The sequence below is a fragment of the Leptopilina boulardi genome, unplaced genomic scaffold (genome assembly GCF_019393585.1).
Source record: "Leptopilina boulardi isolate dan_hultmark-lab unplaced genomic scaffold, ZJU_Lbou_2.1 LbouV2_371, whole genome shotgun sequence".
NCBI classification, from domain to species: Eukaryota; Metazoa; Arthropoda; class Insecta; order Hymenoptera; family Figitidae; genus Leptopilina; species Leptopilina boulardi.
The window spans coordinates 891,926-905,520 of record NW_026137942.1 but is presented as its reverse complement, the minus strand read 5'-3'; the positions used below and the strand labels follow the sequence as shown (position 1 = coordinate 905,520).

The 13,595-nt window shown below is 25.9% G+C and overlaps 1 protein-coding gene across 1 annotated transcript in view; it reads left to right on the top strand.

Annotated features, from left to right (window-relative positions):
* LOC127287483 (neurochondrin homolog) overlaps nt 1-13,595 on the top strand; it is a 30,739-nt gene that overhangs the window by 860 nt on the left and 16,284 nt on the right. The window lies entirely within an intron of this gene.

Below are 13,595 nucleotides of genomic sequence, written 5' to 3'. Positions count from 1 at the left end.
ATAACGAATTTTATGTCTTTCTTTCAACATTTCTGTAGAGAAACAGAGTATTCCGGTTACGAAATATTGGGTTTCCTTGATTTTATATTAAAAAAAAAACATTCGACATCGATTCTTTAATGACACTCCAACGTTTCGAAATCCACGGATTTACTCTTCAAGATGTCTATTTGACATACATAAAAATTAAAAACAAAATTAAAATACAAATTAATGAATTAAAAATAACATAACATAGATTAGTTTATAAAAAAATTACTTTACTATAATAACAAAAATTAAAACAAACAGGGAAATAATAATTAAACACAATCTTACTGAATTATTAATAAGTTAAACATCAAAAACAATTGTAAAAAAACTTCATTTCATCCATTCCACAATCGTTTCAAATAGATCGTCAAAAATAATAAAAAATATACTTAAGCATTGGAAACATATAATCTGGAGTCAAAGAAATAAAAATAAAATTGAGGAGAATAATAAAATCCATAGTTAAAATAAATTGCAAATTAATATATTAAATTAAAGATTAAAATACCAATTAAAATAATCCAATTTTGTAAAAAATAAATAAAACAAAACTCCTTTTTTATTTATTTGAGGTGCAGATAGTAAAAACGGGTTTAAAAAATCTTGGGAGCAAAAGGAAGTTACTAAAAAATTAATTAATAACTAATATTATATAAAAAGATAAGATTTTTAATATTTTAAATATTTTTCTAAAATTTAACCTCGTAAATAATTTCTAACGTCACAATATTCCCACATAGCACGACTTCTTGCTGTGAGGTTACTGTAAGGATATGTGTAGGGTTTGTAAGGTTACCGTGTAAGCCTACAGTAAACTTGAGGTCATCTTAAAACTTTCGCCATTAGAGTAAGCTTACACAGTAAAGCGAAGGTAAGCTTAAACAGTTAGGTCGTGGTAAGGTTACACGGTAAAGTTGTTGTAAGCTTACCACAACTTTACCATGTAAACTTACCACGACCTTACAGTGTAAGCTTACTGTAATGGTGGAAGTTTTAAGATGACCTCAAGGTTACTGTAGGCTTACGCAGTAACCTAACAAACCCTACAGATATCCTTACTGTAACCTCACAGCAAGAAGTCGTGCTATGTTAGTTGTCTCTTGTTTTTTAGCCTATATAAATAACTTTTGCACACAAACAAAAAAAAATTCGGTTTTAAAATTAAAATTATATTAAAAGAATTTCTTTCTTCATTGATAGAAAATACTTTTATTTTTAATACGAACATTTTTTTTTGACAGCGATAATGAATATTTAAAAAACATTCTTTTATTATAAAGCAATAATTGTTACTTTTAAATAATTTATTAAGACAAAAAACTTTTTTTAACTGGAAAACGTATTTTTGACCTATTACAAATGTTTCTTTAACCTATTTATTCAATAAATTTTCTTAGATTTAATTTTTCAAAAAACAAAAAAATTTTAATTTTGCATTATTAATGTACGAGGAGAATGTATTTTAGGATACCATAATAAAAGTTTAATAATTATAATTTCACAGAAATTACTTTCATTAGTCGAATAACTTAATCAAAAAATAGTAAAATAATTCTAAGGATAGTAGACTTGCGGATATAAATTTATAAATTTATAAATTAAAATATAAATTTTTATAAATATATAAATTTTTATTTAAAGTAAATTAACAAAATTAAATATCAAATTTGGAAAAGTGAAACAAATTTTTATTACGAGCAAAAGTTGGATAGAAGGATACCTAATTTTTGCTCTTAACTTCTAGCAATTCGTCTTTCTTAGTACATAGTTCAATATTTTCCTTTTTTTTCAGTGAAACATAGTTCGATTTTGCTCACAAGATTTTTTTAAACCGTTTTTACTATCAGCCCCTCAAATGTTCTTAACTTAAAAATTATAAGAACTTAAAACAATAGTATCAAAATAAATTGATAAAGGAAGGATACGTATTCTGATAGTTTCCTTAATTATTTTTCAAACTATCTTATACAACATAAAATTGCTATTATTAAAAACCTGATTTACACGGTTTTGATCATTTCTGCTGAGAATTTTCATAATAAAAGCATTTATTTAATTAAATCTTATTTAAAACTCAATAACCATCCTGATGATTTTATTTATAAACATGTTAAAAAGAATTGTTGTTAATAGTAATAATTTAATTAATTTAATACCAATATTAATAATAATAACTACTAAAGAAAAGATAGTAGTTTTTCCTTAGTTTAGAATAATATCAGTAAATATTAAGAGATTGTTGAAAGGATTTGAATATTAAAATTGTTTTTAGTGTAGATCAGGGTGTCTTAACGGTCAGAGAAGTAAAGGGAAAAGTCAGGGAATTTCTTTAATTTTCTGGAATTTTTTCTAAATAAATTAAGGGGTTAGTACCACATCTTTTTTCAAGAAAATCGATTTTCTAAAAACTGCATATTCTTGTAGTAGATATATGTAGAAATGCTATGGAAACTATTATTTTGGTTGGAAACTTCGGTATCATATCGAAAAACGGGGTACAATGCAGAAGTCACGCGCTCATGGAGCGTATTCTTCGCGAGTAGAATGTATACTTTTATTAATATATATGTACCTATATAAATATAAATATATATCAAATTACACATATATGTATATAAATGTCGTAGGCAAATAGAAGAATTCGGCATTTAGCTAAATGCCTAGGCGTTTAGGTAAATGGCGCAAAATAGACGAAAGGACTTGGAAACTGATTTAATTCGTCTACTTGCAGGAATAGATTAGTCATTTAGTTAAGTGACTAGTCATTTGGTTATTTGCCTGAAGCTGTGTCGGCAAATAGAAGAAAATGGTTAACACATAGAAATAATAAACAGGAGCTGGAAACAAAATAAATTTAATTTCTGAAACAAACGTCAGATATGTACATTTAATTTATAGAAATTGTAAATAAATTATCAAAACAAAATAAATTTATTTTCTTAAATTTACACTCATTTTTGGTAAAAAAAATCGAAATTTAAATAAAAATTCGCGTCAACTACAATTTTCAATTTCATTTAGAGGGTACGGGAAGTATGATTATACTAAATAAAATTTGGTTTTGTAACGTAATTTAAGGAAATAAATTTATTTTGTTTTGATCATTTGTTTACAATTTCTACAAATTAAATGTACATATCTGACGTTTGTTTCAGAAATTAAATTTATTTTGTTTCCAGCTCCTGTTTATTATTTCTATGTGTTAACTATTGCATCGATTAAGCTCAAATTTTTATGGCTTATTCTACACATATACCGCTATCGTCGTAACTAGAATTATAATTTTTCATTAACATTTAACCATTTTTTAAAACAATTTAAGTTGCAAAAACAAGGTCAATAATGAAAAAAAGTCCGCCATTTTGTTTTTTTTCATCGAAAATAGTTGATTGTAGTTCCGACGATAGCAACGAACTTACTTTTCAAGAAAATATCAAAAATTTAATTTTTCGATGACCTGAATTGGAGATATCGTGTCCGCCAATCACAAGTAGGGGTATTTTCAGGCGGCCATGACAGCAAGATAATCCATAATAAATAAGAAATTAAAATTTTTTTTTTAATAGTTTAAAACCTCTTCTTTTAGGTATAAAAAGTTTGAAGTAAATAAAATAAATTTTGTAATAAAAAAAAATATTTAAGAAAAGTCACTATTAGATTCAAATTTTTTTTACTTTTTTCCCAAAGCAAATGCAAATTAAAAAGTTGGCCTTCACACTCAATTATTAAGCATGTGATATATCTTATATTCATTAAGTAAATAATTATTTATTACTATTTATTGAATCTAATAAATGATTTTTTAAACTTGGATAACAATTAATAATTTTTTTCAGTGAAATATTTGGTTTTTTAATATAAATAAAAATTATTTGATACAATTTTATTTTATCGGTTCAACTTCAAATAAAGATGACGCTGAAGTTACCAACGTTGATTCGACGAATCGACGAACGAATTTTTCGTTTTCAGATTAGTTTAAAGGCCAAGAACCAATTTTTTTAAATTGAAACTTCTTTATTTTGGTCCCGAATACATCTTTAAATACTAAAAATCCTCAATTAAGGCGGGGAAATCTTCAATCTTAGGAAAAAGAAAATTCTTTTCGTCGATTCAACGTTGGTAACTTCAGTGTCATAAATAAAGTAAATTATTCATTAATACGAATAATTTATTATTTAATGCTAATACCCACATTTAACTTATAAAAATTTTTACGGCGTCGAATCTTAAATTATCGAATTTCTACTTATCAAAATTGTATAAAGTGGATTTTATATTAAATTATGCAAAATTTTCATATCGAAGAATTTACATTTAACTAAAATTCAATTTAAAAGAATTTCTATTTAGCAGAACTCTTATAAAGCATTTATTCTAATACTTTTTTTAAATTTTAAATTAAAATAATTTCAATTTAACGAAATTTATGTCTATAAAAATTGACAAAAAAAGAACTAAGTAGAATTTTTCTTAAATGAGAATTCTGTTAAATAAGAATTAGTTAAAATTAAAATTTTCTTTAATAAATACTTTGTTAATTAAGAATTTTGTTAAATAGAAATTCTGTTAATTGTGGATTTATTCAATGACAATTCTGTTAAGTAAATATTTTGATAAATCAAAATTTACTAAAATAACAATTCTGTTAAAAAAATTTTTCTTTATGCAATTTTTCTTTACATAAATTCCGTTGAATTGAAATTGTATTCATTTGAAACTCGATGTACTAGAAAATCTGCTTTATATAATTTTACTAAATAAAAATTTGATAATTTTAGATTTGACACCGTAAAAATTCTTTTAAATTAAATGTTGAGAATATTTATACATCTCCAATTAGTTTATTTATTTCACTTAAATACTTTATTTTTTACGAAACATTATTTATTTGATTCAAATACATATGAAATTAGTTGATAATAGACACGTAAATGATTTAATTGTATCAAAATAAATTTTATTTGATCAAAATAAAAATTTTTTAGTGTAATTTAGGTCAGGGAAAAGTTAGTGAAAAGTCAGAGAATTTTTTTCCTAGCAGTTGTTAGACATCCTGGTAGATTCAAAACTACAAATTTATTAAACATGGGAAAAACAAACTTGAGAGACACAATCAATGTAATTATGTTCACAAATTTGAATGAGACAGTTACATATTCGCAGACAAAAAACATAGGGTAGGTGTACCAATTGTCGATGATTTTAGACAACATTTGACTTTGATATTTTTTTCTCAGGAGTAAATATACTTAAAATTTTGAATTTTGTGCAGTTGGACGAAGAATTTAATAGTGTTTAATATTTCTATTTATTTTTCTAAAATAAATTATAGTGTAAGATAAAAATTGTTTTTAAATGTAAATTGAGCAAAATCACCATTTGTCGATGGTCGTGTACCAATTCTCGATGGTATTGAATTTTTTTAACATATAACTTGACAATTATAATGAATTAACCTTTATTAGTGTTTACAAAATAGAATAAATATTTATTTTTCAAATCAAAATATTATAGAACATTGGCATGAAACAATTTTACTTATTTAACTGTAAGTTTATATTTTATACAAAAAATAACTAACCTATAAAAGTTTTGCATCACTGACGTTTAATAAACAAAAACTTAACCAACTTTATTTTGCATTTTTTTTCGTTTGAAGCATCGACAAATGATACATCAGCTAAAAAACTGAATGCACTAACTTTCGAGTCAATACCTCGAAAAATGGACCTGAGATAAAATATGGAACCAGATACCGATGATTTGTTTTTAAAAAATATAAAAAATTTATTTTAACAAATATATTTATATAAAAACTTAATACAGTTCTTCTACAATGCTATAGTAATAATTTAATACGAAAAAAGTAATTAGGAATACATTTAATTTGTATTTTTAAAATTCAACTCCCATCAACTTGAAGTATTAAGAAAATATCGAATCGAGTAAATTTGACAGCAGTGAATTATAATTATAAAAGAATAATTATTTTAGTGCCATCGATATGAAATTTAATGGGGTAAATATGTAATTGGAAATATAAGGTTAATTTACCAATTATTTTGGTTTTTAAATTTTCTATAATATACTATTCATCGGAAAATGAAAATTACGAGCATCGACAATTGGTGCACCATCGGTAACTGGTACACTTACCCTATCTAATTTTGACAGAAATAAAAAATATAACTTTATTACAGATCATTTAATAAAATAGTATTGATGAAAATATTCCACATTTTATAAAGTGGGATGATTTCAAAATTTTACACACAGAGAAAAACGTTGCAAAAAGTTTATTTGCTGAAATGTTTTTTATAAGAAAGAAAGGTGATAATATTAAAGGTGTTAAAGTTTATCAATCTTCCAAGTCAATTGTAGGTGATAATAGTTGAAATAAAATCACTGATTTAGATTATTTTGATAAATCTCACGAAATGATTTTAAATTTTATTTGTAATAAATAAATTAATTAGGAAATTCTAATTCTGGTATTCTCTGTTCTTGTTTTTATTTTATTTTCTATATTTCAGTGATATTGTGAGTAATCGTACATTGTTTGGGTGTTAATTTAAATTTTGTGCCTTAGACGTGGACTGTTGTTCCATTGAAGTTTTATTTTTATTTATTAATTTTAATTATTTACCTATTATTTTTGTGCAAGTTTTGTCTTATTTATTTATTGTGTTTTCCATAAATATTTATTGAATTTATTTTTTGTTTTTTTTTTACAAAATTGGATTATTTTATTTCGTATGTTATTTTTAATTTAATATATTAATTAGTAATTTATTTTAGCTACGACTTTTATTATTCTCACTTTTATTTTTATTTCTCGGACTCCAGATTATATGTTTCCAATGTTTGGGTGTATTTTTTATTATTTTTGACGATTTATTTGTAAAGATCGTGGAATGAATGAAACAAAATTTGTTTATTACAATTGTATTTGTTAACTTATTAATAATTCGGTATGATTGTGTTTCTTGCTTTTAATTTATTTTGTAATTTTTATTCATTATATTTATCTTAGTTTTTGTAATTTATTTTATTTTGTGTTTAATGAGTTTAATTATTATTTCTGTCTTTGTTTTTTTAATTTGGTTTTTAATTTTTATGCATTTGACTTCTTGAAGAGAAAATCCGTGGATTTTGAAACGTTGATGCATCATTAAAGAATCATTGCCCTTTTTTCGTTTTTTTTTAATCATTACAGAAAACTATATTTTTTTATCTTTTGAATATATTATTTTAACGTCAAAAGAAAAAAATTTCTTATCAGTGATTTCATTAAAAAATAATTTCAAAAATCGATTATTTCAGTTTTTAGAAAAGTTACTTTTTTAAATATAATTTTAATTTTCCAGGTTCTTTCACATTAGTTTTTACTACATATTTAAAATATTAAAGAAATATCGAACAAATGTCAAACAATACATTATTTTTAATTTTCTAGTTATAACACGTGTTTCAAAATACTCTGCTTTTGAAGACAAATTTTTAAAAAATCGTAACTACTTACAAAGAATAATAAACTGAGATATGAGCATTAATATGACTTTAAACTCGATTCAATTTGTTGTGTTGAATTTTTTGTCACGTTTTTGTTAAATATTTTAGGTGATTTGAAAATTAACATTTTCCCCTATTTTTAAGGCAAAAGGTACTGAGATGCCTGTAAATTTATTCTCGATCATCATTCCGATAAGTTTATTTCTCGACCTACTCTTACCATTTTGTTTTAGTTTCAGAAATTGCCAATTTCCATCTATTCATAAGTATATATTTTCCAAACATAATGTTATTCTATTAATTGAGTATATTAAATATTATGTACTCGATTTTTAAGAAACCGTCTAATTTCGGATATGTTTTCTTAGAAATTAAAAACCTATTTTATACCAGTTGTTTATAATATTATGGCACACTATTAAATCTTTTGCCCGTTTTACCGCAGATATTTTTATAATATTAGAACAAAATTTTGAATATATGTTATGCCATAGAGAGTTATAGGCCAAGCAAGCACTGCTCCTGATATTTCATGAACATTTCTTAAAGTTGCATTTAAATTTTCTGAATAATTAAAAGTGTATTTCAGAGAAGATAGATGCAAATATCAAAATGTTCACTTCCTATGAATTTTACGCAAATTCTGGATCCGCCACTGCTTATTTGCTACAAATTTAACAAACATACATTAGTTCCATTTTTACAGCTAGTTGTAAGAAATAGTTTGACCACTCCCTCCATATTTGAAGTCTTACGTAATTTATCAATGGCTCCAAAAGTGATTTTTATTTGTTGATTTACGTTTTATTTAAATATTGGTTCCTTGGCACTCACAAGATGTCAAAGGGTCCGGGAACTTTTTAAAAATTCCTAAAATAGTAGCACATTTTAAATAAAATTGTAGAAAATAGTAGAAAAAATAAGACTGAATTCTAAAAAAAGGTTCTTCCCTTTTTTTTGAAAAATGTTTTTCCATTGGAAAATACAGTATAGGACCCGCCAACAGTGCACTTAGTCTCCGCTAAGAAATCGTATTTTTTAACTTTTAAAGCAAAGCATGATGCTTTGAAAGTTGTAAATCTATGTGTTCTGAAAGAAGTGATAATAAATAAGTATTATATTAGTGAACGTTCATTATTTGAATAGTGTTAAATTGAAACATAGTTTAGAAAAATAGAAAACTCCTTCCTTTAAAATAAGAAGAAAATATTGAAAAAATGTAAAAATTCTATTTTGAATAAAGATGTGATAAAATGATTTTGTGAAACGAGGAACTGAGGCGATCCTGTGAGTGGAACAACTTTAAAAGAGACAACTCTTATTTTAAATGAAAAGTTCAACGGCTCTACGTCCTTTATGGTAAGAAAAAACATTTTTATTATTGCGGATATGTCATATACCAAATTAAGCAAAAAATAAATATTATTCTATTCAAATAAACTCAGTTTCAACTATACATGGTGATCAAAATGTACCAAACCCCACCCAAAAATTTTTTTTCTAAATCGTTTTTTTTTGTTTTTAAACATAGAAAAATTTAATTTTTAAAAAAAATTTTTTGGGAGATTTGATACCTTTTGATAGCCCTGTATATCAATTTGAACAAATTTTATATTAGACGTCAAATTTCGACTCTCATAAACTAGTTTTTACAGACAAAAATTTATAGATAATATAAAGATGTTTATATGAAACTATATAAAATGTTAATCCATTCATTATTTGGAACTTTTGAAATAAAAAAAAAATTAATTTAAATTAAATAAATAATTACAGGCAAACTTCTCTACCGTAGACTGCTCTCTGATCAGTCCACGGTACCCAGTGAAAAAAAAACTAATTCAGATGAATTGAAATAAATTACCTTTTTTTGGCAATGTCCAATTCGTATTTGACGCTAAGCAAGATTCAGTATAGCCCTTTGTATATTCAATTCAATTCGTACCAATGAATTTTCTTCGGTTGAGAATTCAAAAAAATGACCAACTCGTCTATTGAATTCGTGCTGACGAATTGAAAAAAATTAAAGCTACCCAGATAGCACGTAAGCGTGCAGCAACCTTGCGGCAAGCTTTAAATGTCCCACTTGACCCAAGCTTGCATGGTAAGCTTACCGGAAGATTGCAGTGTAAGATTACTACAAGATTGCACAATAATATTATCGCAAGATTGCTCATTAAGCTTGCATGGTAAGCCTGTCGCAAGGTTGGTGCAAGGTTAACAAATAACCTTGCCAATCAGCACAGAAGGTTGCAGCAATCTTGCTCGGCAACCTTATGGCAAGTTTGGCGTAATTTTGTGGAATATAACAAAAAATTTTTTGGGGGGAGGAAATTTATTTTTGTACATAGATATACATTGAGTACCAGTTCCTGGAGGTCAAAAAAATTTACTGCGCAGCCGTAAGTGCTTGTGATTGCAAGTGCGCATAGTGCTCATTTTCAATGCAAACTTCGGGGCTCATTGGGCAAGGTTATTGTCAACCTTGCCACGAGCTTACTATGCAAGCTTTCGATAATCTTATTATGCAATCTTGCAGTAACCTTACACTGCAATCTTTCGGCAAGCTTACCATGCAAGCTTGGGTTAGGTGCGACATTTGAAGCTTGCCGCAAGGTTGCTAGAAGCTTACGTGCTGTCTGGGTAAAAAGTTTGTTCATTGAATTAGTACGGATAGAGAGTTTGGAAGTTGAATACAGCTTTGTCGAATTCAGGAGAATTGCAATATAGCTCCAATTCGAATTTGTCGCTAAGCGGGATTCACTAATTAGGTTCTTTTAATATGGAACAAAAATTAAATAATTTACTAAATTTAGTTTATTAGTGCAATAAATCTTGGTTTTTTCTTTTTTTAAATTTATTTAGATCAACTTTATTTTTACATAATTTGTAATAAGCGGATTTCTTTACATTTTATTGGTCCATTATTATTTCTTTTGACACACATTCCTTTATTTTTTTTTAATATGTTATGTTTTTTTAAAACGTAAAATATATTTGTTAAGGGTGTCTACTCGTCCTGGAACACTCTTTGAAATTAGAAAAATTTTCTTTGAATTTTGTATTATGTTCTTGAATTTTTTAAACGTCATTTTGAAATTTTTAAAGAATTTCAATTTTAACTCAAATATCACTCCCACTGCTTAAAAAATATCCATAACAATAAAGGCGCAGTCCAGAGTTTATTAATAATCTTTCAATTATTATTATTAATTTTAAACTGAAGAAAAGATTTTAAAAAATATAGAATAAGTTATAAAAATATAGAATGCTTAAAAAAAATAAAAACATATATTAAAATTTTGTCCTGGAATTTTGAATGAGGTTGTCAGTAGACACCTTGTTGTTTAATTTTTGTATATTTGATAAAAAAAAACCAATTTACCGAACATTAAGTGATACTAAAATTTTTCGGCCCTGAATTTTCCTACACTCACAGAATCATTACTTTCACCGATATAATCATCCATAGGCTATAGTATACCGTAGAGAAGTTCCACGGTATAGAAGTTTGCTTGTCAATTAGTTAAAATTAATTATATATTTATTTGAAATTAAATTTGAAATTAAATTATTGAGGCAAAATTTTGTTTGCAGGCAAGCAATGGTTTTCTCAGGGAATTTAAAGAGCGTTAGAGCATTAAAGAGCGTACAGATGACTGATGAAAAATTATAGTGAAGCTGCTACAATTTTTTCTAATTTTTTAAAAGAGAAGATGTTTGGCCTGTGCTATAACTCTTGCATTGAATAAAAAGCGATTAAAATATTTGAAAAAGCTTTGTGCTATTTACACAGAACAAAAGAAGTCGATGGATGAACTGACAACTTTTTGTTGTGGTAACATATGTTTTAACTAAAGTTTACTTTTTAATTTCACAAATCTTACAAACTCTAAAGTTATTTATTATTGCAGGTACAAGGATAAGTTTATTCCGCGAGTATTAAAACATCAAAAATGTCAGAACCAAAGACTAATTGCGACAACGAAAAAATTATATAAAAAATTGTTGCCACGAAATTTTTCAATTTTTAAGAAATCAAGTCACATTGTTATATTTTTAAAGAATTCAACCCTGAAAGATAGTAATTTTAAAACGTTTATAATTTTTAAATAACATACATACCTACAGAAATTTTTATACATGAATATAAAAGTATGATTCTTTAGTAAAATTTTCTATTATTATAAAAATTCCTATGTGCCTTTCTTAAAAATTATGAATGTTTTAAAAAGACTGTTACGTTACACAAGTTTCGATTTTCGTGAACTTGACCAATGTATACTGAACGCAAAGTTCTTAACTATAGAAAATTTATTGAATAAATTCTTATGTCAATATAGGTTAAAGGGTTTAGAAAGATGTTGAATTCAAACTTATTTATGACTATAATTTATTTCTTCAAATATAAGTAAATCAGAAAATTTCTAATAATCTAGTTGTTTTGTTAATTGATATTTTCCTAAAATAACTTTGCCATGCAAACTTCTATTCAAAAGATGAAAAAGCTCATTTTCTGTAAAAGTGAATGAATCTGAAAATGGAAACAATATATTTTTTAAAAGAAACACGTAACTGTTAGCTTTATTAGTATGTAGGGGAGACTAGGGCAAACCGGCCATGTTAACAGTTGTGAGGCTCTAGTACCTAAAGAAACTAATGAAAAACCTTTTATAATAGCTTGTTGGAAAGGTCATCTAATTGCGCAACTTTTTGCTAGAGACACATGTACCTTAAAATGTATTGTTTAGCTGCTGCAACAATTTTAAAAAAATTTGCAAACTGGCCGGTTTGCCCCACCTCTGAGGTAAACCGGCCAGTTTTTTTTTTTTTGTGCACGAAGTTTTTTAGCCGATAGGTAATCTTCGTGAATTTCTGTTGCAAGGGAAACAGACATAGGCCGGTATGCAAAGACTGAGGCATGCGCCTTTTAAACCAAAAAAACAATATTAATAAATATTACACGATTTTTTCACAAATTGATTATGAAAAGATCCGTAAAAATTTCTAGTGGAAGCGAAAAAACAAACTTTTGTTTATAAAATTGCATAAACACAATTAAAAAATGTCAAACTGAAGAAATAAGTTATTCTTAATATAGTCTTTTCAAATTTATAATTGACATATTTTAAAGTTTGACCAATTCTGAGAAACTAACACCTGGACGGTTTACCCACATGGCCGGTTTGCCAAAGTCTCCCCTACCTAATGATTCAATATTTATATTTTTACAAATAATATTAAAAATAAATCACTTGCAGTGTTCTATTTATCAGTAACAATTAATTGTTCACTACTTTTGTTAACATTTCCTTTTGATTTCAGTGTTTATTATTACTAATCATTACTACATTTTTGTCAAATTCATTATTGAGAATTTTATCGATAAAATATGTATAGATGAACGTGGGACAAAAAAATTTTTTTTACCTTAATTTATAAATTTTCTCGAAAACCTATTTTTATCCCACTTTTATATTTAGATACATAGGCTATTGGAAGAAACCTCAGCTTTTTAGAGAAAATAAAAAAAAATCCCCGCCTATGTCACACTAAAAAATAAGAGTTAATTTTGATAAAAAAGAGTGAAATTGTTTATAATTTTGTTCTAACCATTGAAAAGTACGTGAAAAATGCTTTGAAATTTATTATATCTAAATTAAAATTTATAACCTGAAAAGTAAAAACTTCATTCAGCACTGCTTTCTACAATTTTTTCCTGATGAGTTAATATTTTAGTGTTAAAATTCTTTAAAAAAAATATGCTTTTGGCAAAAGTTGTAAGACACGCACGGAGGTTACTCTAGAAAGTTGATCATTACTAATAGTTAAAAATTAAGTTAACTTTATGTCCAAAAAATGTAATGACGCTACATTTTTTTACACTCAGCGATAATTTGTTCTTAACAGACCACATATGTAGACGATCAAGATCAGTTTATAAAGCAAGTTGATCTTGTTTATTAAGAACAATTTTAGAAAATTTGAGATCATCAGCAAAGAAAAGAAAATCACTGTTTCTAAATATTGCTGTAGTATCGTTTACA